The 26,022-nt window shown below is 39.2% G+C and overlaps 1 long non-coding RNA gene across 3 annotated transcripts in view; it reads right to left on the minus strand.

Moving 5' to 3' along the window:
- The window catches only part of LOC120617534 (uncharacterized), an 81,621-nt gene that overhangs the window by 41,320 nt on the left and 14,279 nt on the right, over positions 1-26,022 (minus strand). For all 3 annotated transcript variants that reach the window (XR_005656938.1, XR_005656937.1, XR_005656939.1), the window contains 2 exons: positions 22,715-22,923; positions 14,468-14,579 (listed from right to left, as the gene is read on the minus strand). This is a non-coding gene — a long non-coding RNA (uncharacterized LOC120617534). The remainder of the gene's footprint in view (positions 1-14,467; positions 14,580-22,714; positions 22,924-26,022) is intronic.

A 26,022-nucleotide genomic window follows, 5' to 3' on the forward strand; every position in this document is an offset into this window, starting at 1 on the left:
TTTTATTGTATAACAAACATCATGTGTAAAGAGCCTTAGTGACTGAAGTCTTTATTATTTCCCCCAGAGGGTTTGCGCTTCCCTTTAAAACACAGATAGATAGAAGGACTGATCACCTCAATCCAATTGGGAATTAAGTTGAATTGGAGCTAGGTTGCAACTTCAGTTAGAAACAGTTCACCTCTGTTTTCAAATATCCCAAGGACAGTTGTGTGTTTTCTGAAGACCCATGTAGAGGGTTTTCCAAGCACTTTGAGGCAGTGAGTCATTTCTCTCTGTTTTCCCAGCTCAGCCCTGTAACCTCTTGAGCCACCTCAGCACTCAGCAAATGTCTCTTAGGAAAACTTGGTTAAGACATTTAGAGCTCTTCCAGATGCCAGCTTGTCAGCTTCCTCTACCCATTTGTCTTTCCCTAGCTGAGTCCCTCTGTCTAGGCCAAGCCTGACCGACCCTGCCTGTGATTACATTTGTAATTATCTCCAGAAAAGAAAATGGACAGTAATCTCAGTTAACCTAGGAAAGGAAGTTCCCTCTGGAATTTTAATTTATCTAATCCTTTTTGCTTCCTAGTTCTCCAATGTCTTTAAAAATATATATATTTTTTGCAATTTATCTCATTTCTTCTGGTTATTTTAACAGAAGCCAACAGCTTGCCACACCATACTATTGAGAAGCAGAAGTTCCCATTAGTCCAAATTAATTTCATAAATAATTTTCTGTATAGAATAGTCAAGCTTTCCCCAATATTTGTCCATTTCATCCTTATTTTACTGACACGATTTTTATCTAGTTCAATTTTTTCCATGTAATTTTGCAACCAAGATTTGATTTATCGATCAGTATTTCTGACCATCATTCATAGCATCTACCAGCCATTGTGAGTTTTCATCTCTAACCATAATTTCTACCAAGTTTAGTTTTACCCATTCAAATTTTGGAATCTTCTTGACTAAGTTTAAGGCTCATTAGGATCTAAAATAAGTTAGAGGTAAAATATATTTTACCAAGTACAGTTTTAGATACTGTAACTTTTGCTTTGTATTGGTTATTTTTACCAGGAATATCCATCATAAACTCAATAAAAGACTGATGATATGTACTTAAGTCTTAGTTAATTCCTAAGAAAATTGTGTGCCTCTCCTCAGATATTCCAAAATTTTTCAGCATCCTGAATTGGTCTATTGCATTTCTAACAAATTTCCTCCACAAGTTTCTAATCCATATAGAAATAGTGTCTAGTGTTGGCAGTACAGAAAGCAAAATGACGGACCTGGAGGGGTAGGCTTTTAAGGGCAAGATCAACATGCCTTGCGTCATGACTGGAACACAAAGACCCTGGGAACTGAAACAGCTCTAAGAACTGGAGTTGACTTCATCTCAACTTGCTTTGTTCTTGCTTCTCTCTATGCCTCTGCTCTTGCCTCCTCTCTCTACAATAAGCTCCCTGTGATCAATCATGATCATTCCACTCCCTCCTAACCTCAGATCTCCTAGAGTCCATTATGGCTGGCTTGGCCCCTCTCTCTGTACCGTGACCTTTCCGCTTTAGTCCCTTCACCGTTTTTGATATGATGTCTGCGTTCAGATTCGTGAGAGAAGACATGTGACTAGCCCGATGTAGTCTGAAGGCTACAATAAGCCAAGTTCAGGAAATCTTGCTCAGGAATTTCTCTAACCCAGTATTTCTCAGCATGATCTACAGACCACTTTCCGGTCTGAGAATCACCTTCCCACATCCCACAGCCCTATGTCTCTCCCCAAGTTATACTTCCCTCCGCCATAAGGGAAACCAGGCAACAGGCTGCCTGGGCTCCCAGCAGCCCCTCTCCACCCCATACCACAAAAAGCATCCCGATATAGCTGAAAAAGCTCCCATGTCAGACCAGTTTTACCACCTATAAACTGATCCTGAGTGAGTTCCTAAATTCTCTGAGTCTTAGTTTCCTTAACTGGTAAATGAGAGAATTATATCTGCCTTACAAAAAGAGATGATATATATAATATATATGAAGAGCCCAGCACAGAAGAAATACTCAATAAATATTAGTTCCTTTTCTTCTGGGGGCAAGTCTATGGCATCACCTTCACACACAGAGGATAGTACAGTCATAGCGTGTGGCTGGAACCAAGCAAAACACATGAAATGAACCCAGGAAATGTATGAACACATTTGCCAGCAAGAGACATTGTTATTTTTTCTCCTTGCCAAGCCTGATTTTCCCAGAGATACTGCATTTCTTTGGATAACTCAACAACCACTCAATCCAGATATAGTCTCTCAGACAGGCGACATGTTTACAGTCAAAATGCTCACTTCCACTTCAAGTTTCCAGTCCCCTGCTGCTACTTTCTGCAAACTTAATTAATTAGTTGCAGCTAACATTTGTTCAACCTCATGCAGCAATCAGAGACTGAAGGAAACGCGCTCTCATAAATTAAAAACATTTCAAAATATTGTCTTCTCCCAAGAAAACATTTTCTTTCTTTTTTTTTTAAAATTCACACTCCATTTGGATAACTTTAAGGTTTCAAAAGAAAACAAATGAGGGGGTTCCAATTAATGTTGATCATCCTCAACTATTTCACGGCCATGGATCTATGCTACCACTTATTATCCTGAGCCTTGTCACCCCCTTAATAGATATGCAGTGAGTCCTCTACCAATCTCCTTTTTGATGCTTAGGTAATTATATCACATTTGGGCCCGGTGTGATCATGCCTGCCACATACCCTGTCAGTCAGCAGATTAAAATGTGCCAAAACTCTAAGCGATAGTGTTGCCTTAGGAAATTAAAAGCTCAAATACCATATTGAAGGCAATGATGCATAGCAAGAGGGTACGGTCAATTTTTATTTTTCTTATCGATTTGATTGTTTCACTACCAAGACACATGTCCATTGGCTAAAACTAAATAATGAGAAGAGTGGCTAGGACATGGCTCTGCAAGGAAATGTCACCTTATCCCAACAGATTAATCCAAGGGGTTCAGATTGGGGCATTCTGATCTGTTGGCTTAACAGCTACCAGTTGAGTACGTGTCACCTGTGAGGGAAAGCTCCTCCAGTGACCAATGAGCATGAGATAGTGTCTCAGTTGCTACTCTTCCACTACTCATCATGATTTTTGTATGGTGTTTCCTTATATGAAAAGGATCAATAACATTTGCTCTGTATGTAGTGCATGATCGGTGAGGCACTCTGTACAGTTCTTCACAAACGTCAATTGCTGCCGCTATCGTCACTGTTGTTATAACATAAAAAAAGCTTTGAACCTGTAGTTAAGTGAACTCAGTCCTAATCACAGCTCTGCTCGTGAATTGACTAAGTCACTGTCTTAGGATACATATGAGAGCAAGTCGGAGAGGTGAACAGTGACATAGTATGAACAGTGACAAGTGGAAGACAGAACATTTGGGGATGCTTCTATGGGCTCTGGGAGACCTCAGAATGGCCATGACTGTGTGGAGTGATCACCGATTTCTTTTTCATTACATTTTCATCTTTTCATATGTGCTGATAATAATTCTAAGATTCAAACATATGTCACAAATACAGTTTGATGATCTCTAGTTATATCATGCAAGTGGAAGGGAACAAAAAGGGAAACTTTAGAATGCATACACTAACCCTGAGTCACTAAGTCAGTACTTTCAAATTCTAATATGAGTGTATGAATGTTTTTAGAGATTCCTGCCAAAAGCGATATTGACTACAGACACTAGAAAAGTACTCAAAGGTACTGTAACAACAGGGAAAAAAGGCTTTTTTTAATTTTGTATAAATAATATCAATAGTTATTTATGTAAAAAGATCTCCATTTATACCTAACTATAATAGACATGGTAATTAGCATAATATTATATGTCAGATTATTTTTATTATATTTATTTGATTTTGCTCAGTTTTAACAATGTCTTGTGTGTGTGTCCATGCTCAAACAAAGAGAGGTTGATAGAGCAAATGTCTCTCTCTACATATATTTAATATATATTCATATGTATTTTTATAAAGAAATAGAAATGTGGCATAATCTATTTATATATATTATATATGTATGTATATATTTGAACAAGAATATGTATTTAGACAGAGACAGAGACAGAGAGACAGAGGCTCAGAGCACAAATAGTTGCCTATGAGTTGTCAACAGATTTTCTCCTCACTAAAATAACTAGATATTTTGGAGGATGGCGAGACATCCAATTAAAAAAAAAAACAATATTTGCAGCATTACTTGCAAATATGAGTGGCTATATACCTAACTGATGACCGATGAAAAGTAAGCAGAACTGGTAGGCTGGAGCTTCCAGGAAAGCAGGTGAGAAACAGGGCTGATCAGCCCACTTGCTCCTTGCTTTTCCACTTCTCTGTCTGGAGCACTGATGCTATACTTGAAGATCAACCTGCCTGTGATTCTGAAGTGACAAATCCATGCTAAGAATGACTAAGTAGAAAGGTAAAGGGAGGCTAGGTCTCTATCAAGATTTGCCAAAGCACCTTTGGATTACCGGCCACCACAGTTCTCATATATGAGAAAAATCAAACCCCTAAATTTTTTAAGGCACCGTTAAGAAGTTTCCATTCTTAGCAGTCAAATATAATTCCTAACTGATAGAAGAGGAACACAAATCCTCCCCCTCAAGACGTTTCTAGTTTTGCTGACAAAACAAGACAGGCCTTTGTGTTTGACCTGATTAAACAACGACACAGACTTTTATATGACGGAGTGCTATAAACAGTGCAAGCTACAAGCTACAAGAGCTCCAAAGAGAAAGAAGGGTGTGCCAATCTTCAGGTAGCCAGGACCTGCGTGGGCCATAAGGCACAGGGAGATGTTAATAATCAGAGACTGAGGAAGCGCTTTCCCGGCAAGGAGAACAGCAAGAATTCAGACACAAAGACAGGAGGACGAGGAGGAGGAGAATAGGTTGCTGACTGCCGAGACTAGGAGGATGGATGCAGGCTACGGGGTAGCTGAGCATGAATTTGAGTAAGTAGAATGGGGAGAGGTGACAGGAGCCTTGAAAACCCAGGCTGTGGAATGTGGACTCGCGGGTGGTGTATAGCTGTTATGCACGTCTTTGTGTCTTTTCCTGGCTCCTCGGCTACTCTGCAGCCCCGTGTTTCTAACTGCCTATAGTTCCATTGGACAACCCAATTGATCCCAGGTATAACCTGTCTAAAAACAGAACTCATTGTTTTCCTTCAGCAGAGAGCACTGGTGTTTTCAATCATTTGGCCTTCTAGTATAGAAATTTTGGCATTACCTTTGACTTATTTTTCCTTTCCCAACCCTTTATAGCCAATGCTGCCTAGTCCCATCGTTTCTTTCTTTGAAATGTTTCTTGAATTCATTTCTCTCTATCCATTTCTACCATCACCATCTGGGATTGTGTTTTAACCCTGTCTCCTACAAGAGTCCCCTGACAAAGCCATCTCCCTCCAGATGGCTTCTCCCTGTTGTAGTCATCTTATAAATCACTGCCAGAAAAATCTTCCTAATTTACTATTTAAATCACATTACCCCACCCCTAACCCACACTTCAAGAACCTCGTTCCTCTGCTGAGCTTATAAGGTCTTTCGTATGTATGCCACCGGACCCATCTACCTTATTTCCCACCACACGGGAACTGTAAACAGTGCTTCAGTCATCTGAAGCTCTCCAAGGACTGGCCTCACTCAGAATGCTCACTGAGCACTATCCTCTTCCTCGAAACATTGACCTCTCATTTTCTGAACTCCCGTCCCATTTACAGGTTACGTTATACAATGTAGCATTTCTAATTGTTTACGTATTTCAGGTTTGCCAGACAGGTAGATTGTAAATCGGTAAGCTCTCTGCAAAATTAAACCATTTGCCATTAATTCTCAGGGTTGAGGGACCTCTATGCGTTGGTATCTGCCAGAGCCAATCCAATTATTTACCTTTCAACAGACTAGACATTCAACAAATATCTATTCAATTAATAATTTACGATACTTTTTTGATAGTGTGTTAGGTCAATAAAAAATAAATACTTGTTGATCGTGGAATGACAATTAACTGATTGACGTTTACAAGTGATGACTAATCATTCCTGTTTTCCATACCCATGAATGCTGACTCTGCCACGAGAGTTTTAGGTACACTAAACTAACATAGCTTACATTAATTACAAAAACTAAAAGAAGTTTCATTGCTGTGTAGAATTTATTATGATTTAATGACCAGCGATTATCATTTGGTTAATGCCCACTCATGGACAAATTTACCTTGAATTGCTGGACAATTATCTATGCCATTGTTCAAAAGGCAATAATTATTTCAAGTGCTAAAAATCAAGAGGTAGGAAACTGAACTAGCTATGCCCATCCAAAATATCCAATAAATTCTGAATACCCGTATCATCTTTTTTATTTATCAGATCCACTTGATATTTTTGTAGTTTTCTCTTTTTATTCATAGGAGACGACTCCATTAGGAGGCACAAAGAAAGTACCTATTTAAAGGTGAATCTGAGCAAGCAGAATATCCTTAAAGAAACAATTCATGCTCTTCTTATACACAATTGATAATTGCTAATTTCTCAAAAACAGGAAAACTAGACATACATCCTTGAAAATGTATTATTACATTTTCAGTGTTGATTTACAATGTAAATCAACTACACTGCTTTGTTTTAACAGGTCATATGATACATCAGAGAAAACTCTAGATAACGTGTTTTTAAAATTTTCCTTTTATCTTGACATCACTAAATGATTGGGAGTATTCACCATTAAGTTCTTTAATGACAATATCCTTTCTCTTACATATGGCTTTGAAGTCTTCTACCGTCTGTTGCAAGTATTTGGATACTTCCCCAGCAAGGGTGGGCAGGAAGCCAACACAAGCCACCAGGTGCCAATATTACACCTGACAAATTAGCCACACGACTGGAAAAGGGTGGGTCCATCCTCCTGTTAGAGGTTCATTTCCTCTCATTTTCTCATGAACAGGAAGTCATTGGAATGGGGAAAAAAGCTTTCCTTAAAGACCCATATGACCAAAGATCTGAACTTGTTAACTCCTTGCTAACAAATAACTTAGATGCAAGTTCAAACTAATCATAAGACTTTATTTACTTTGACTTGTTTAATCCTGCTAATGGCCTGGGTTCCAGAATGTTGTGATTTAGTTGACACTCGGGGTATTCACGAGACACATAGGAGTGGCCTTGGATGTCAGCTGACAGAGGAGGCAGATCTACCTCAGCCTTTGCACAAAACTAAAGAACCTAAACATTGAAAGGTTCCTGACAAGATCTGACCAAAGACATGGGTTAGGGCCCGAATTCTATTGAATTGACTCAATGCAACAAGATTCACTTGAAGAATTTAATCAGAGTTGACAGATTCTACAGAATACTGCACTATATCATATAATACTTATTCAATTACACCCCCTGAACTAATGACTTGTCTCTACCTTCTAAAATCAGTTATTCAGCTTGATGAGGGTTAAATAAAGCATAATAAAAGGAATGTTTTCCAGCTGAAAGTAATCCAAAAAATAGAGATATATATACTTCAACTCATCTTAGCGCCACCCCAAGATATAACTATAAGATAATTATGTAATGCACTACATAATTATTAATTATTAGAATATATTTTATATACATATGCTTTTTTTAAAGTATTGCAAAAATGACATACTGTACAATGTTCTCTACATACAGCTTGCTTCTTTCACCTAACGACATAATACTGACATCTGTTCTTAACAGTCTATATAGTGTATTCATTCATTTTAACCGATATATCCAATCAAGTTCCTTAATTTTTTGCCAAACTGATAGGTAGAAAATGGCAACTCGCATTCTTCTATTTTACACTTCTTTTACCACTAGAGAGGTTGAGCATATTTTTCAAATGTTTGCTAGCCATTTCTCCTGGGAATTGCCTATTTTATATCATTTACCCATTTTTATATAAGTTATTTATATCTTTCTCATTAACTTACGGGCACTCTTTGAATAATGGATAGTAACCTTTTTTTTTAATGTAATGTACGACTTAAATATTTTATCCCAATCTGTCATTTATCTTTAAACTTTGTGATGTTTTTTAAATAAAGTCAACTCTGTCAGGTTTTTCTTAATGGTCTTTGAATTCCCCATCTTGTTTACAAAGACCTTCTCACCCAAGATTATTTTTTTAAAAAAGGTCCATTCATATTTTCTTCCAATGCTTGTATAGAGTTGATTTCTATGTTTAGAGTTTTATTCCATCTGGAATTTACTTTTGTGTATAGTGTGAGTCCAGATGGAGAGCCAGTTGTCCCAATACCATTTACTGAACTATTTTTTAGCTACCGATTTGAAATGCCTCCATATTATCTGTTAAATTCCTCTGGATTCTTAAGTCTGTTTCTGGACTTTAATCTTTTTGGTTAGTTGATTTCTCTGTCACTACATTTGTGTATTAATTCATGATTACAATTCTGTATTGCTTAAGATGAAGTCCTCGCTCATTTTATTTATTTATTTATTTGCTTTTCATGGTTATTGTCTTGCATTGCCCTTCCAGATGAACTTTAAATATAGGCTGCTCAAGGTCAATTAGAAATCCCACTGGAAATGAGATACCATTTCAATTTATGGAAAAACAGAGTGAAATTTTACATATTAAATGCATCTGATTTTAAAAGCATGGTCCCTGTGCTCGGACACTTATAACCGAGTTAACCAGATAAGACATATATACACACACATATAAGGCATATCGATATACATAATATACATATTGATATTAGGCAGCTTATATTAGAAAATTAAATATGTTTCTGTAGACAATAATAGCACCAGGAGTTCAAAGGCAGGAGATTCACAGGAGGAGAGCTTGGAGGGTCTCTCTCTCGTATTTTACAGAAGGGAACATCAAGGCCCCGTTGGGTTAAGTCATGGAGCCAAGGACTAATGCCAAACATCAGGTCTGCAGATCCCATCCCAGTGACCTGTCCACTGCATCAAGCTGTCACTCCCTTACACATTTATTTGTAGACCATTGTAGAATGATCTAGAAATCCGTATCTGTGAAGCAGAAGAGTCCTTTAGAAAACTCACATTTCTAACTGTGTCAATATCTACAAACTAGTTTCCCCAAATCAGTTAAACATGAAAAGGTTGCATTCAAACAACTCTATTACAAGGATTTCTTTTGATCTACGTGACATCAAATAATAGATATTAACGATGTCTCACTTTTCAACCAGTGGTTTTGACATTAAAACACATAGCCTGTGTCTAGGTAATAAAATGGGAGGGAATTTTTTGCCCCTTTAGGCAATTCATCCCCTTGTCACTTTTTAAAGCCCTCAGGTAACAAACCCTAAGACCCACAGGAATCTTTACACCTGTGGAGAAGAGATTTCTAAAACTCAACATCAAATCCACTTTTGATTTTCCCTTGAGTTTGTTTCTGTCAGTGTTAGGCAGGTAACACGTTCCAGCTTTTAAGCCACGAAGTGATCTTTTTTTAGAAAAAAAAAATTGCATTCACAGCTTTAATCTTATATTTCCATGCATATTGAGTTAAATGTTGTAAAACTATCAATTCTGTCAAAACCTAGCAAAGAGAAAACAGGACACCATGCAATCTTAATGTCCAAACTGACTAGTGATTATCAGAAATTAAATGTGCAGGAATTCCAAATCTTTTTTGATCTGAGATGTCTAGATAACTTTTGTTTTTCCATAATTGTATGAGGTTTCTACATAGTATTTAAGAATCAATTATATTGCAATTGATGTAATTAACTCTAATAATCCATTAAAAGTCAGTAGGAGGGCTATTCAAGTCAATAGAAAAGAAGGAGTATATTACGAAGGTGTTATTAACCTATACAGAATTTTACCAGACATTTTCTTTTCTTACATAATAAATACACAGTGGTTAGGAAGGCTGTCATTATAATTTAATGTGAACAATAGTCCATCACTTCTTTTCCTATACAACCCTTAACTAATTCCATGTACCGTGCACAAGTAAAATGAAACCTTTTCTAATCAGGGTACAGGCATATCAATCATCTATTACTCCATGATTAAAGAAGAGGTCCTTCCGCAGCTAAGTGGATGAGAACTAGGTACTAGCCGAAGTTTCAGGCCCACCTTTCCTTCCCATTGACAAATCCCAGTTTCCGATGGCTGTCTGTGCATTGCAACTAACCAAAGAGTAAACAGCCATACAGAAAGTTCTGTTTAGAATACTCTAGCAACGACTAAATTGCCATTGAAAGCATGGCTACATGTTCCCCTGAGCATCAAGTGAATTTTGGAGCATTCTGAACCGATTAAATTAAGTAAGATGAGAACTCCTCACCTTCACAGCGTTCCACATGTCCTCTCAGATATTTAAAACAGCCACCTCAACAGAGCTGGCCCGGTCCTCCCTGGAACTCCAGGTCACAGAGCAAGTCCTAGGGGCTCAGCCTGCTACCCGTGCCCTCTTCATTTCCAGGAAAATTAAGTCAGGAGAGCACAGTTTCAAACTAACAAACCCACTGTCCTCTTCTGAAAGGACTCTCACCTCTCACCAGGTCCCAGTTCTGCTTTTATAATTTGATAATGAACTTGCTGTGCTCTAATATTTGCATGAAAGGACACTTCAGCATTAGTCTTAGCCAGTTATCCTATTATAGATAGACTTCATTAGGAATACAGACTGTGTTAGCTTCTCCTGGCTTCACATATATGTCACAGCAGCTGTCCCCACCTATGTGGACACCAAGCAGTATCAGGAATACCTTCTACACAGAGAATAGCACAGGTATAAAGCTGCAGGGGGTATGGGGAAAGAGCACAGCACCTAGAATCATAAGACTTGGGATGAGTACAGGCTCATCCACAAATTGGCTGTGTAATCCAAAGAATATCGCTCCTCTGTCTTCTTATCTGTCAAGTGGGTAGAAAAAGATCCCATATCACAGGGCTGTTATTAAATTAGCCCCATTCCATTAGGAATAAATTAGGCAAGCATGTGAAATAAGCCTCGTAAATCAGAAAACACTGCAAAATCTGAGACTGTGTTTGTTCAAAGGCACTAAGAGCTCCCAAAGCCAAGGAGAAAAGGGATAATGTAATAATTCTCAAACTTTGGAGCACATGAGATTCATCTCGAGACTTATTTCAAGGTATATATGCTTGTTTCCCAGGTGATTTGAATTCAAGCTATAGGCTGAGAAACACTGGGATAAGGGGTTGGCTGAAAATGGATTCCGATTCATTCATCAGATATTTTAAGCACTTGGAAGCCTCAGAGGATACAAAGAATTACAAGGTATGGCTCAATGTCCATCAGCTTCAGCTTGACATGTAGAAAGAAGACAAATATCCAGAAACAGATAAAATATAAGGCTGTGTGTGTCAAAGCAGAAAAGGTGGCCTATAAGAAAGACCTCCCTGGGGCCCTGACAAATATGAAATCCGTATTCCCTGGAGAGGAAATTCTGGTTCACTCTGATGTCTCAAGGACGCATCGTTCACACCTGCTTTCTCTTCCATGCAAACCTCAGTCCTAGGCCCTGAGAGTCAAGGTGAGTCATTGAGTCTCAGCTGGGAATCAAGGAGACAGTGTGGGGCCCCTCTCCCAGAAAGTCAGGCCTCGCCGTGAAGTGGCAGCTCTTACTCAGAGGGTTCATCTCAAAGATGGAACAAAGAACCCTTTTCATTCTGGAGAGCTCCCGTTTTATGTGGTACAGGTAAAGATTGAACAAATCCACCAGAGGCATGAGCAGCCGCAGTGACTAGAATACGAGACTTCCTCTCTGAAGGTTTCACTTTGAATCTCCTCCCTAAGGCCAGTCCCGGAGAGAGAATTTGGACACAGCAAAGCAGTGGCTTCAAAGTCACAGTAACTTTCTGCGTGCCTGGGAGGAGATGGAGAATGTCACCTTCCTTTTTTCTGAAACTCCCATCGTCACTTTGTGTAGGTTGCAAGAATACAGAGAAAAGAGACCTGGTCCAGGAGTCAGGAGACCTGGGTTGTCGCTCTGCCCCCGTCAGTAATGAGCTAGGTAACCATCTCTCTTTCTTTGGCCACATCCTTTTCCAAAGAGAAAAATTCACGAGACTGACATCTACACAAGCTACTTCACAGGGTTAATGTGAGGGCTGGATGAAAAACTTCTTTGAAAAGTAAAAAGAGTCATCGTGAAATACAAGAAATTAATATGAAAGCCTCAAAGTAAAAGTTTCAGCCCCCAAATTATCCAATTTGATTATGAATGTTGTCTTCTAATTCGCTAAAGTCCTCTCTGCTGCTTTGCTTTGAAGGTATAGGCTGGTCCTCTGATAAGTCACCACCATTGATTCCTTTGCAGATAAAGACTTGCAAGACTAGGTTGTCCTATTGATTTCTGTCTGACTCTCATAGGTGTGCTTTCGCTCTCTCCAGGCCGACAGAAGCTTGAAATGCTCCTACCCCAGGCTGTGCTCGCCCACCCCCAGCCTCAACCTGACCACACAAACCTGGAGGGACCTAAGAACCTCTGACCCCCGCCGCATTCATGTGACACCTTTGTTCAGTGCTAAACTCACTTGAGAGGGGAAAAAAATACCTCAACCAGGAAATAAATCTTTTGCTGCTATTTCATCCTCCCCTCACGTGGCGCTGGAATATCGCTTCATAAAGGACATTCTTGTGGCCTTTCCAGTTCTTTTCCTTTAGGTCTGCAAACGGGAGTAGCCCGACCAAGGGGAAGCTACTCCCCAGCAGAGCAGTTCTTCAAAGGGGACTTCTTTGGGCAGGAAAAGGGAATGTCTGATACTGTGGCTGAATAAACAGACTCATCAAGCCCAGTGCCAGGTTGGAAAACCAGGCCCTCTGAGCCGCCAGCCCGCCAGCCATGCACCTCATGTGCATTCTCGCTCTGGCTCTCACTTCTCTGTCCTTCTGTCTCTTTTTTTTTTCCTTTCCATTCTGTCATCTTCTTTACCAAATGCCTTCGTGTTCCTGGGTATTAACTGTTGTTTTTATTATTATTAATTGACTGCTCTAAGAGGCTCTGCAGGTTTCAAAGCTCATTTTTGAATCACAAACTGTTGCATTACCTTAACTCATGAAGTTCGCTTTATTGGTTAACATTCACATATGCCCACAGTCACCATCGACCTTCCTTAAAAAGCGTCTCCCTTTAAAGGCCGAACAGATGATCCACAATGTCGTAAGCCCTGGATGGGGGCTGAGAGAATCCTAGAGCTTGATGGACCCTCCAAAGATCATTATTTTCAAGAAAAACTACAAATTTACAGACTCCAAAGAGTAACTGTTCACTTTGGGCTTTGAAAGAGGCCAGGATCTACCAACCCCATTCGCGACTTGGTTCGGCATCTCTCCGTGTTTAGTAAAAGTATTTCCAAACATCTACGCTGAATTTATACAGTATTTGGTTTTTCTACTCGAAGAGCTGACCGTAAGTGAAAGTCCACACCAGAGGTCACAGCAGGGTTGAGGCTTAGAAACTGGAATTTGTCTTTTCCAAACTACAAAAAACTTTTTTTTCTTTTTATATAATGATACCAGTAAATGCTATGGTTATTGAGAAAATCTAGACACTGACTAGCTTTAGCTGTAACTCGTATATCCATACATGCTCACGAAGATGGTGACAACTCTCTGTAGATTTCTCACAACACATTATGAGAATTTTTTTCAACCGTCTAAAAATTAGGCAGAGGGTCTCGGTCTAATTGCTCTGTTCTTAATGTCTAAATGCTTTCTTAAATATTTCTTTGAAAAACATTTTATAAACTTTATAAATTTCAAGTTCTGATGCAAACAACAACAATAAAGAGATAAAGACAATTGTTAAATAAATATCTGGTCAGTAAGGATCTCTGAGACCCAAAGCATGGTCATTTTTTTTCCCAATAATAAGTTCTTAACCTCAACCACTCAAACACGTCCCACCTTGCCATCAACATTTATGCACAGAAAGTTATTTTGGAAAAGGCTAGCTGAACCCCATACGTTACATTTGTCCATTCTGAATATGTGTCAGGAATTACTGTGGAGTAGTCACAATACTGATCCAATTGTCTTTGATGTCATTAAACACTACCACCAAGAGAAGTCCAGACTCGCCATGAATTAGTCAACTTATTTTAGCATTTGCCTAGAGCTGTGTTTTGTCTACCTTTGGAGAAGGAGAAAAAAAATCTAATTCAGCTAGTCAGATGCTGTCTGACAAACAGTACCTGGATATACAGAAATATCTCATTAGCAAACAGATTTTTAAATGACTTTTGTACAGGCACCGCCATCAATGGCCTGCCGAACTAAGAAGAATTGGAGTCAGTGATTATTTTTAACCAGTAGGAGTCTACAATGCACCTGTTCTCCTTTTGAGTCGCACAGATTAGGTTCTCGATTTTGCAATCACTGGCGCAAACATTCCCTCAGACATGCTGAAGGGACAAGGTGGGAGACATTCATTTCAGTTACCTTTGCCCAGGCTTTATTTGTTCTGCAGATAATAACCTTTGGTCTTCTTTACTCAACCAGTCATCTTGCACAAACAGTAAACTCCCTCAAAACTTTCTGTTCCCATGAGACCCTTGAGAAAACAAAATGGGCGAAAAAAAAGCATGATTAAAATCTACTTTCTTTGGTCAACATCCTAAAATTGAGCAATTTCTCGACATCTTAAAAAGGACTGTCCTGGCGTCAGTATGAGAGTTAGTAAACTCTCTATTGATCAAATAACCGAAATCAGTAATAACCAGAGTCAGAATTCTGAGGTTACAAACACTTGTTCAGTAACCATTTCCTATTCCTCCATGTAGCAACATCAAGCTCTTATCCACAATCATCTTTTCTAAGCAGTGATTTCTCAACTTTTAGATCACACACTTCTACCAATAAAAAAATTTTGAGGCATATCCAATCTATGTATTTTCACTTATAAATTACATATATTTTCTTGTATTGTGTGCATCAAAAATGCACCAAAAAAAATCTTTATTTAAGATTAAGTAAAAATATTCAAATAAAGAGAAGGTTTTATATCTTCTTTCTGCACTGGATCATTTTAGATTCTCCACGGGGTGTAGGATCTCCTACTCCTGAACCCACTGCTTGGAGAATGCAGTGACCTGCCATTGTCTCAAACTCAGTTGCCACTTTGCCCTAATTGAAACCTATTTTCAAGAGAAGATTTGCTATCAGTATCATCGTCTTATGTGAAAAAGAACTCATCATTACATTAAAGCTTCCAGCAGGATTTGAATTTTAAGTATATACTTAAAACTTTATTTCATGTTAATGTGTTATCAGGAATGGCAAAACAATTCATGATATTTGGAGGAAGGAAAATGTTTCCTGGTGGCCCTGATAACAGACAAATGGAGAAGTCCTGTATGCAGTGAATAAGCAGGGGCAGCACCAAACTTTGCATGGGGGTTGGGTGGGTGGGGGAAGGTTTTTAGGGAAAACAAATTGGTTAGAAGAGGGAAGAGTGGAGATGATGTGTTGGCTATGAGATTTTTCCTGAGGCCGGCCCCAAATTTCTTCTTAAATTATATGTTCATTTAGGGAGTCAGAGCAGGGGGATACTTAGATATTACAGAGGAAGAGCCTAAGTCCTCCAAGCCATACCTGTGGTTCCCTCACGATGAATGAAAAGAAACTATAAACTTCCACAAGGTCGACATAAAGATTCAAAGGCTTGGTAGGTAGCCTCAAGTCTAGGAGTAAGACTTCTACAATTCAAGAAAATAATCAGTTTTGCCCCCAAATAACCAATCACAAGTATTTACATCGCTCAAGAACTTATGTTTGTCATGAATTTATGGAAAGGATTTTCCCAGATAAGCAAAAATCTAGATTTTTTCATCTTTGTGAATATGAAGTTGGGGTGCTTTAAAAACCTAAATAATCCACTAGACGTATGTATTGATCCAATTCTTCAGGTAATTATAAAATAGTCTACTTGATTTTAACCTATAAAAACGAGGGAAAGTAGAGCACAGAGCATGTCAATAAACTGTTGAGACATGTCTCTTGAGTATGTATGTATACATATATTACACTTATAATACGTACTTATATACATATATATATTTATGTGTATAAAGAAGCTCCTGCCATTCAGTTTACTATCTAGTTGGGCAAATCAGATGTCCATGAGAAGTTATAAAGTGATATATATCTATTGGCAAAGAACATCATAACACAAAACACATCAACTAAGTATGTGTTTAAATAAAGAGTAGGATATAATTAAAACCTATTACGAGTTTCCAGAAAAAGTAGAGACAGGCATTTCAGATAGAGAAATAAATGGTATGGGAAATGGAAAGAAGTTTAATTTAGTACATCATACTCAGGTGACACAAGATTCACTAGTGTGAAAAAAGTATCCATACTGATGAAATATGAGCTATGAAATTAAAGTTAACGGATTGATAGAGGGGCCTGGTTATATGACAATGAAGCTAAAATTTAGTTTTGTTTGAAACATCCAGGTAATTAAGGAGAAGTATGTATTATTGTTGTTTAACTTAAAATATTCCCTAGAATGTCCTTTCACGCTCTGTGGGATAATATAGATATAGAGACGTAACATAAGAAGGCACAATATGATACTAGGTTCGTGGCAGGGAACTTACCAAGTGTGCACAGGAATACTGCCTGCCCTTGGACCTTTTCAGGCTTTGACCTTTGTTTCTGACATGTCAAAGAATCTCTTGTGTCATCACCAGCCCCTTCCCCCAGTCCCTCCTAGCCGTTACCACTGAATGAACATAAACTATGCCAAAAATGATAAGACCTGAGAAATACTGAACGGCACCAGTTCTTCTGTCAATATTCCTGTTCTGAAATCTCCTTTTACTTAACAAACCCAGCTCACCTTTCTCTGATGAAACAAGGGAGAAGAAAACTGAGGCAAATAATCAAATATTTCTCTCTAGAAGATAATACTCCAGAAGGACACTGTGTTGCCTGGGTTCCTCTTTGCTTTTATAACTGTCACAAGGTGCTCCACCTGTACTGGATCAGAACTGCTCAAAAGAGAAAGCTCCCTGGGAGCAAAATCTGATTTTGCAGCTTCTCCTGCTGTCCCTGTTATGAGTTTAAGAAGCTAGCTTCAGCCTCCATGCGCAGTTAACATGTTAACTCTGTATGTTAAGCCACAGATGAATATCCCAGTTTTGCTCAGACCTTGTTTTAAAGAATGCACGGATGACTCAGCTCATCAAGTTGATCATCAAGATATGGATCAGATAAGCACAAAATGACCAGACCACAAATTATCAGAATAGCTCTTTGCCAGTTTCATAACCAAATATATTGAGGTTGATTGCTTAGAAGTTGACTATAAAAACTGTCAAGTCAAACTAAAGTTAATAAATGAAAGTAGTTAAAGCTGAGTTTTAATCTCCACAAGGGCAGAGGCTATGCCTGTTCTGTCCAACACTTTTCCTCAGCACCGATCATAGTGCCTGTCACACAGTAGGTGCTCGTGGTAACATCATTAAGCTGACCGCCATCAGTTCTTTCCCTCCTGGAATGCACAAGCCATTCTGCTATTGGGAGATGGAATCTATTTCTCCACCTCCTGGAATCTAGGTTGCCTGGTGACCGCTCTGACAAAGAGAAGATAGAAATGATCTGGGTGACTTTTAAGGCTAGGTCTTAAGAGGCTTTGCAACTCCTACCTGAATTTTTTAGAACACTTGTGCTGGAGGCAGCTGGTCACAATGTAAGAAATTTGATTATGAAGAGAATAATAAGCTCTGAGGATGCCCAAGCTAACCGCATGGAGAGAGAGAGTCCTGACGAGTCCGATGACAGACATGAGAATGAAGAAACCTTTCGATGGCTCTCGCCTCAGCTAGCATCTGACTGCAACCACGTGAGGGACGCCAAGTAAGAACTCCCAAGCTGAGCCCGTCAACTTCAAGGACCAAGAGTGATAATAACAAACTGTTACATTAAGTCACTAGGTTCTGGGTAGTTTATTACACAGCATAGATAATGGGGAAAGTGTTCTATGTTTATTGAATAAGTAAATTAATTGATAAAAGAAGCCACTGAGATTAAAGGGTTCCCAAATAAACCCAATGAAATCCATTAAATAAATTATTAAGGTGATGTCAACAACAGTAAATGCTATCAGAAAATTGGAACGACTCTGTGGATAATTAAGGCCGAGAGGAAGTCTGCTACAGAGTAGAGAAAGTAATTTTTATGAGAGTGGAATTTTCCAGATTCACTAACCATCTTGACTGTATTCATTAGATGATTGCGCAATGTCCTACTTCCCTTTATACAAAGTAAACTCATGATTGTGCTTCAGCCATGGTTCTAGGTGCAAAATAGGAGAAAAATACATTAACCAACAAAGAACATGGGTAACCAAGAAAAATAGACTGTCTAGAGCCTAATTTGTCTATGAAGACTCTAACTCTTCTCTCTCTCTCTAGTCTTTTAATTTTATAAAATAGACTTTGGTCCAGGTACACTGTGTAAAACAACTAAATATAGCCAGAGATCAGGGTGGGTGGGAATGGAAAAGAGAGGCTAAATGTTGGGCACTGGCAGCTGTTACATCATCACATCCCCCATAATTGTGCTATTATGCACACAGGACTCTTCAGCTGGATACAGTCATCACTTTATAGTGATAAAAAGATTAATTAGTGACATGATCCATATCTTTCATCTCTTTGATGGTTGTAAATAAGCCTGAGTCATTCTATCATTATTTTTACCATGGGCACAACAGTCTTACCCTTTTTTGGTGAAGAAAATAAATATCAAGAGGATGTCTTTCATCTTTCACAGAGTTTTAACTTTGTGCCTTTTTAGATGAAATCACACCAAGGTCTGGCCCTCCCTTTCCTGAGTACCCTTATGGCTTAAGAGGTCCTTCTCAAATCCAAACCCACGCCACTCATCTTCACTGAGAATACTCCTAACCCTGCTCCAGCGTGAATTCGTAAATCCCACATTCCCAAAGAGATCCCAACTCTGCCAGAGCACAAAGGTCGAGTCCAGAACCAAACAAACAAAATATAGAAATACTCTGACCAACTCTACACGGCCAACTTGTGAATGCAGTTTAAAACAAACAAAAAAATTAGATTGACAGTCTCCATGGATCCAATAAACCAGACAACTGTCAACTCCTCCTCCTTTTGGCTATGCGGACAGGACCCAGAGTTCAAGCTTAAGGTCCCTTGTTGAGCAAGCAGCTCCTCACAGTCACCTGAGCAGATTAGAAAGGAAAATGGCTTAAGTTGGGGTAGCATTTAGGGTAGTCGTTGGAGAGAATGACCAGATTCTATGGCTAGCAGTCCTTGAAATCAGACTTAAACACATGGAGACTACTTTCTTATTAGCTATTGATTCTGTTGTCATTCCATTTGAATTGATTCAGAACAATCGGCCATGGAGAGGTGCAATCTTTGGAAGGTGGAAGAAAAAAAAAATCACTCTCCTCTATCAGTAGCTACAAGCAGAAGTGTGGGCATTGGCAGATAGCAGACTATGGGGCTAGGTGTCCGCTTCTGAGCATCCTCCTGAGACTCACTCCCTTCAGTGCTGCAGGCAGCTGAGACCATCAGTGGCAACCTGGTTTCCCATTGATTCCTTCACTTCATATTTCCCTAAAGTACCAACTTCCTTGACCTTTACTCTCAGCTCGCCCAGTGACTCTGTAAACCTCTAATTCCTTACATTGAATTCCTTCCTCGTGGAAATATTTTTAGTATATAAGTCAGAATGGACTAGGTAAATTTCGGTAATAAACAAACCACAGACACTAAATAGTATTAAAAAAATAGCTTATTTCTTGTTCAAGATGTAAGCTGAATGGCTTCCATCTTGTCGCTACACTATCTGAACACACGTCATCCAAGATCCTTGTGGAAGAAGAGAACATAGAGAAAACATACACACGCTCTCTCGGTTTCCTGGACCAAAGGCGACACAGGACGTCTGCTTACATTCCATTACAAAGAACTGGAATTGGTCTTGTGGTCCCAATTACACTGCAGGGAAGAGAGGGCTATGGTTTTTCCCTGTGCCCAGGGAGAAACAATGGTTTGGTGAACACATTGCCTTGTATCTGCCACAAGAGGCTTCTGTTTTCTAACTAAACTGGACTGTTATATTTGGTACCAGATGTGATGTCCTATAACAAAGCCCTAAAATATATGGCATCGACTTTGTAGTCAAGTTGCTAGAAGCAAACATATTAGGCTGGATGGTGGGAGATCCACATCATTTAGTGGAAAAACTCTTGGCAAAACTGTTGCCTTTAGTAACTTGAAAAGTCAGACCACATGACTCTTGAGCTTGTAGATGAAAAATAGCATGTGTTGGTTGTTAATGGCTGTTTTTTGACAACATAATAGAAGAAAAAGAGGCTATCGGGGAAATAACTAACTGGTTCTCAGGCAAAGATAAAAAGAAAAAGCAACTGTTTCTACAGCTTCTTTCTGGTATCAATTTTTACATTAGTCAAGGTAAGTAATGCCTGCTGGTATAACCAATCAGCAGTCCCAAAAAGCTCAGCGGCTTATCTCAACGTTTATTTTTCATTCACGAACAGTCTAACGTGGATATTCCTTGTTGGGCAGCTGTCCTGGGCTCCTTCAGACAGCCATTCTAGGATCTAGATTCCTTCCATGTAATGGCTCTACAACTTCTAGAATGGGTGACATCAAAGTTGTCCAGCCAGAAGAGAGAGAGGATGGGGCAGGGTCGGGGAGAGAATACATAAAATATGCACAGTCTTAACTGTGAACAAGAGTGACACACATCTCTTCCATTCAGCTCACATTCCACTAATAAGAACTAGTCACATGGTCCCAAATCAACTGCAAGAGAGGATGGGAAATGAAGTCTCTGGCTGAGCAATTTCTTCCACAAAACAACTCTACACTGTGGAAGGGGTGATAAGTATTCACTGGCCAGCTAGCCATCTGTATTGTAGTACTATGAAGTTTTGTGTGGGGTGGGGAGGAGGGCAGGGCATGAGGGGTGTTAGCTTTTTTGCTATTATATACATTTCCCCACTTAAAAATATAACTTCTTTTCCTCTTTCTTTCGACATGCACTGTCTCTCTTTTGTCTCTTGTTTGATCTTACTTTCCTCTTTGATTTTGCTGTTAATGATCATGAATTGGAGCATTCTACTCTCTGAGCTATTTCTAGGTATGAGGTCAAGAGAAAAAGATGGGGCTGTCATCTTGTCAGAATTGAGAAAGAAGTCACTTCTGTGCCTTTTCCTTCCAACTCAAATCCCATCTGATTCTTACTTTAGAAGTGATAAGCAGTGCAAGGGGGAGGTCAAAACAAATCTAAGAAGGCAAAAAATATATATTTGCAAGATTGTGGATGTTTTGTACACTTCCTTGTTCCATCTTCTTCCATATTGTCAGGTTTCCTGCTGGCTCTGGGTAGAAGTTTCAAGTGTTCAGTTGTTTTCTCTTTATTCAATTATTAATAGAGATCACTCTTCACTGCAATGAGGAGGGCAAAAGTGATTTAGACAGTTTCAGCTGTCCCATGACACAATTATAATGTTTAGGGGGTTTTCTTTCACTCACAGATGCAACTTCCATCCATTTTCAGTTTGAGAGAAGAAATAAACATACATTTTTGAAAATGTGAAACTTGAATATTCTATAATGTGCAAATGCCACATCCCTCCATGGGAGGTAGCCAGCACAAGTAACTATTTCTTCACTATAACCTATCTCACTCCTAGCCTTCTTTGCGGGGTTTAGAACAGGAGAATAAGGCTTTAGTTCCTATCCCAACAACTCCTGTCCTTTGGAATAACCCCCAGTGTCATGAGCTGGGATTGGCCGGCTCAGAAATGTGAGTTTTCTAACTTTAATTGAAATCCATGTTGAGCAAGACTCGACACTCTCAATTCTGTGTCATTGTTTGGCAAAGAATCCCCCCGTAAAGTCACGGCCTCACAGCATCTTTCTATTTCTGTGTTTGCCCTCTTTTCTGGTGGGGGAGCTGACATGAAGCCAGAGCCCTGAAGCCTTGACAAGCTTTTAGAGGCACTTTTGAGTGTAAGAGCAAAAATAATAACAATACATAACATGTTCTATATACTTGCCAGACATCGTGCAAGCATTGTCGTATTTAATCCTCTCAAAATGTTATGAGGCAGACCTTGTTATTATCATCTCTATTTTATAAATGAAGAAACTGAGGCGGGGAGAAATTAAGTCACATGTCGAGGAGATATAGTTATTGAATGTTACTTCAAGAACTTCAACTTGATACTGTTTGACCGCAAAGCCTGTAGCTAAACCACTGTTACAGACTATTTCCATAAAAATTACCCAAAGAGTTAGCGTAATGATGTGGGAGTAGGGCAGGGTCAATCAGCAGAAAATAATTTAAAAATGCAAATTCCTACAGAAATTAATCACAACAAAAACTATGAACATTTCTTGAGCACTTATATACCAGGCATTGTTTTAAATCCTTTACATGGATTTAGAATCCAGGGAATCACTGCAATGATCCTAAGATAAGTGCTATTTATTATTATCCTAATATATTTTTTTGCAGAAACTGAAGCACAGGATCATATCACTAGCAATTAGCAGGATGTCGAGGAAGAGAAATAAGGTCCTAATGAACTTATTTGTCCTCTACGGAGATACAAAAGGGCAAACTGGCAAGATAGCTAGAAAGTTCTTCAGCAGAGCTTACCTTCTGACTTGCTCACACAGTCAGAACCATCCCAAGGTCACGGGAATCCAAGGCTCCGGGCCCAGGCTCTCTTCTCAAACTGAACGTACAAAGTTTTGGATGACGCCTGTGCATCCTTAGAACAGTCCATCACTCCTCCCTCACCAGACCAGAAGGGTTCCAGTGCCAAGGAGCTCTTCTGTCCCATTGAAAGCAAAGAATGGTTGCCTCTGAAATAAGTACAAAGAGCAAGCAAATTTAGTCAGTTTATGCAAAACACAAAATGGCATCTGCCATCTGGAAAAATACACCAAAGGCGTGAGCCGTCAAGCCCCTTTCAAGACTTTGGCATGTAAAATCAACATTTTTTTTAAGTTTGAGAGGTCCATGTGAACTCCCAGCTTCATTAAATGTAATCTCCCTTACTCTATTCTTGTCACTGGCCATACATTCTCCCATTGCACACACTCCCCCAGTTAAAAAGATATACATATATGTAATGTGTGTAATATATTACATATAATATTAATATATTATAATATATAATATACATATGTAACATACATATATGTAAGGGTGTGTGTGTGTATATATACATATATATAATATATATGTAATATATATATATAATATATATATATATATATTTCCTTTTCAGTGGTACAAAGATCTCTGAGAAGATAGACTTGACAACAGAGGGCTTTTAAAAAAAGCTAATTTTTTAAATCCTTCTTTTTTGTGTTTAAAACGGTTTACATGAATAGACTTGCCCTTGCATTGCATATATACACCTGGAACCTAGTTTGTCATTGACATTCCAGAGGCCCAAAAATTGTGGATTGATGCTGTGCTGTCTTTAGAATCACAAACTCCTGATGTCGCCTCCATCTGCACTCACTTCAAGGAGTTCAAGAAAGATGAGAAATAAGGAGGGCTGCTCAGTCTTTGTTTTGGTGCCAGGCAGGGCAAGCAGGGCATCCAGACAGAAATGTGTCCATCAGAAAGAAGCAAAAATAAGATGCTAGCAATGCTTATGTAAGAGTTATGATTAAATGAACAGAAATTGAGACCCAGAAAATGATCGATGTGGTATAAGGAGGAGGTTGGTCAAATCAAATGGACTGAGAAGGGACAGAATCATGGCTGAGGATGAAGTTATCTATAGGCTTGGAATCCAAGAGGCTGGAGCATAGCCAGAAGCAGCAAGTAAGGCAAGAACGTGGGACTGTCACACACATGATGGAAACTAGAATGAAGTGATTCTCAGGGACCTGCTACCTCACAGGCATTAGATTACTGTCACAACTCTACGTGGGAGGTATTTTATGTATGAGAAAACGGGTCCACAGAGGTTAGCTGACACGGCTGGTAGCAGTATCTAAATTTAAAAGTGAGTGGTCAGATTTCAGAGCCTACCCCTATAACCATCACGTTTTATTTCCCGGCATATGTATGTACGTATAGCCTAGACCAGAAAGACACATACCATAAGATTATCAGTTTCCCCCTGGTGGTAGAATCACAGGTGACTCTTATTTAACATACTGCTCTGTATTTCCCTATTTTCTATTTTATAATCAAAATGTTTCAAAGGTGACTGGGAAAAGCAGCTAAAATTTATTTAATGAAGGAAAGAAGCTGAAACTTGATTAATGAAGAAAACTTGATTTTCTCGTGAGCAAAAGACCGTATGAAGCCAAATGCTGGGGTGAGGGTCTGAGAGGCAGCCAGGATTGGTCCTGGTGCTGCTCACATCAGAGTCTGTTGCTGTCTGTGACTAATGATTGAGTTGTACCTTTTATCTGCAATCAACCTGCTCTTCCCGGGTCAATCCCCTTCCAAGGCTGAGGATGATTCCCAAGGTTCTGCCTTTGGGAGTAGAGGCAGAATTGCGGGGGACAGGGATGATGGGCTGGAGGACAGGTCACATCTCCAGGGCTGCTCTGATCAGAGCATCAGATTCTCCACTTCTTTTCGTAGCACACTCTATGCATGTGTGTTTGAGTCCTGGCTGACTCATTCGGTCATCTCTCACCTCCTTTCAGAAGGGCCTAGTGACGATATAGTTCCGTTGCATTAAAATGGATAATCTTTTGATCATTTCTTTGCCCCGTAGACTTAGGGAGAAATGCTGACATTTCGCAGAAGTTGGTGCGGTGTGTGTAGCCTGTTCTAATGGAAAGAAGCATCGCTTGGAGTCCACCAGACCTCAATTAAAATCTTAGTTCTGCTCCTTATCAGCTGTGTGACCACAGGACAATTCATTCCACTTCTTTGGCCCTCAGTTTCCTCATCCGTAAAATGCAAGATGCTAGTTAGAAAGATTGGATTGGCACAATAAATTATTATTATTATTATTATCAGAAGCAGTGATAACATTAGATGCTACCAACACACAAGCTCCAGCAAAAGATCCATTCCTGCCACCTCTGGGAAGTTAACAAGTTGCTACAAAAATGATGTGACAATAGACTCCAATATATTATTGAAATGACATTCTCCAACTCCAGGGGCTGAGGAGCTTGTTGCTATCACAGAACCCCCTTTAGGCCAGTCTTTTGAGTGTCACTTACACCAGTTTGGAAGTAATCTGCTTGCTCGCCCTTCCAGCAAAGGATGTCACAATCAGCTAATGGAAAGTGACAAGAAGGGATATAATGAATGAGAGGGAGTTAAAGTTTGGGTTAAAAAAAAAGAGCCTTGTTCTTTTGGGGAATGCACAATGCTAAGCATACCATGTTAAATCGTGCGTGTCAAATAATGGACTAATTAAGAATCTTCGTCCATTTTTTTCACATCTCATTTCTGTTATCCTTTCAAAGATGTATTTTCAAATTAGCTCTTAGCTCTTTAAATAAGTACCAAGGGGAAAGAAGAAGCAAAAAGAGAGCTCGTCTATCAGAGAAGCACGAGATAAACGTAAAAGAAAATACACAAGGAGTGGAGATGGGGGCTTTGTGAGCAATGTTGGGAAGTTTTATAATCATAGCGGCAACTTCTTGAATAATAGAATTTAATAACATATAATAAACTATGATCCAGGAGAACTCTGATTCAATCCCACTAATTGTTTGAGCCAGCGAAACGAAGGCAAAGTTTATCGTGCCAACACGCTGCCGATGCCACTGAACACTGCAGGGGACAGACAATTGTTCCCAGCTGCCTACCTCCTCTCACCCAGAGGGCACATGGTCCCAGCCTTCCAAACACCAAGCTGAATCTCCAACTTTCAACGACAACCCTAGTTCTAGGACTTTAAAGTCACAGAAATGTAATTTTTTTTTTTTGTAATCAACAAACTATTGTATTAAGCAGAGAACAGAGGGGTA

Source organism: Pteropus medius, unplaced genomic scaffold (genome assembly GCF_902729225.1).
Source record: "Pteropus medius unplaced genomic scaffold, Ma_sr-lr_union100, whole genome shotgun sequence".
Classification (NCBI taxonomy): domain Eukaryota; kingdom Metazoa; phylum Chordata; class Mammalia; order Chiroptera; family Pteropodidae; genus Pteropus; species Pteropus medius.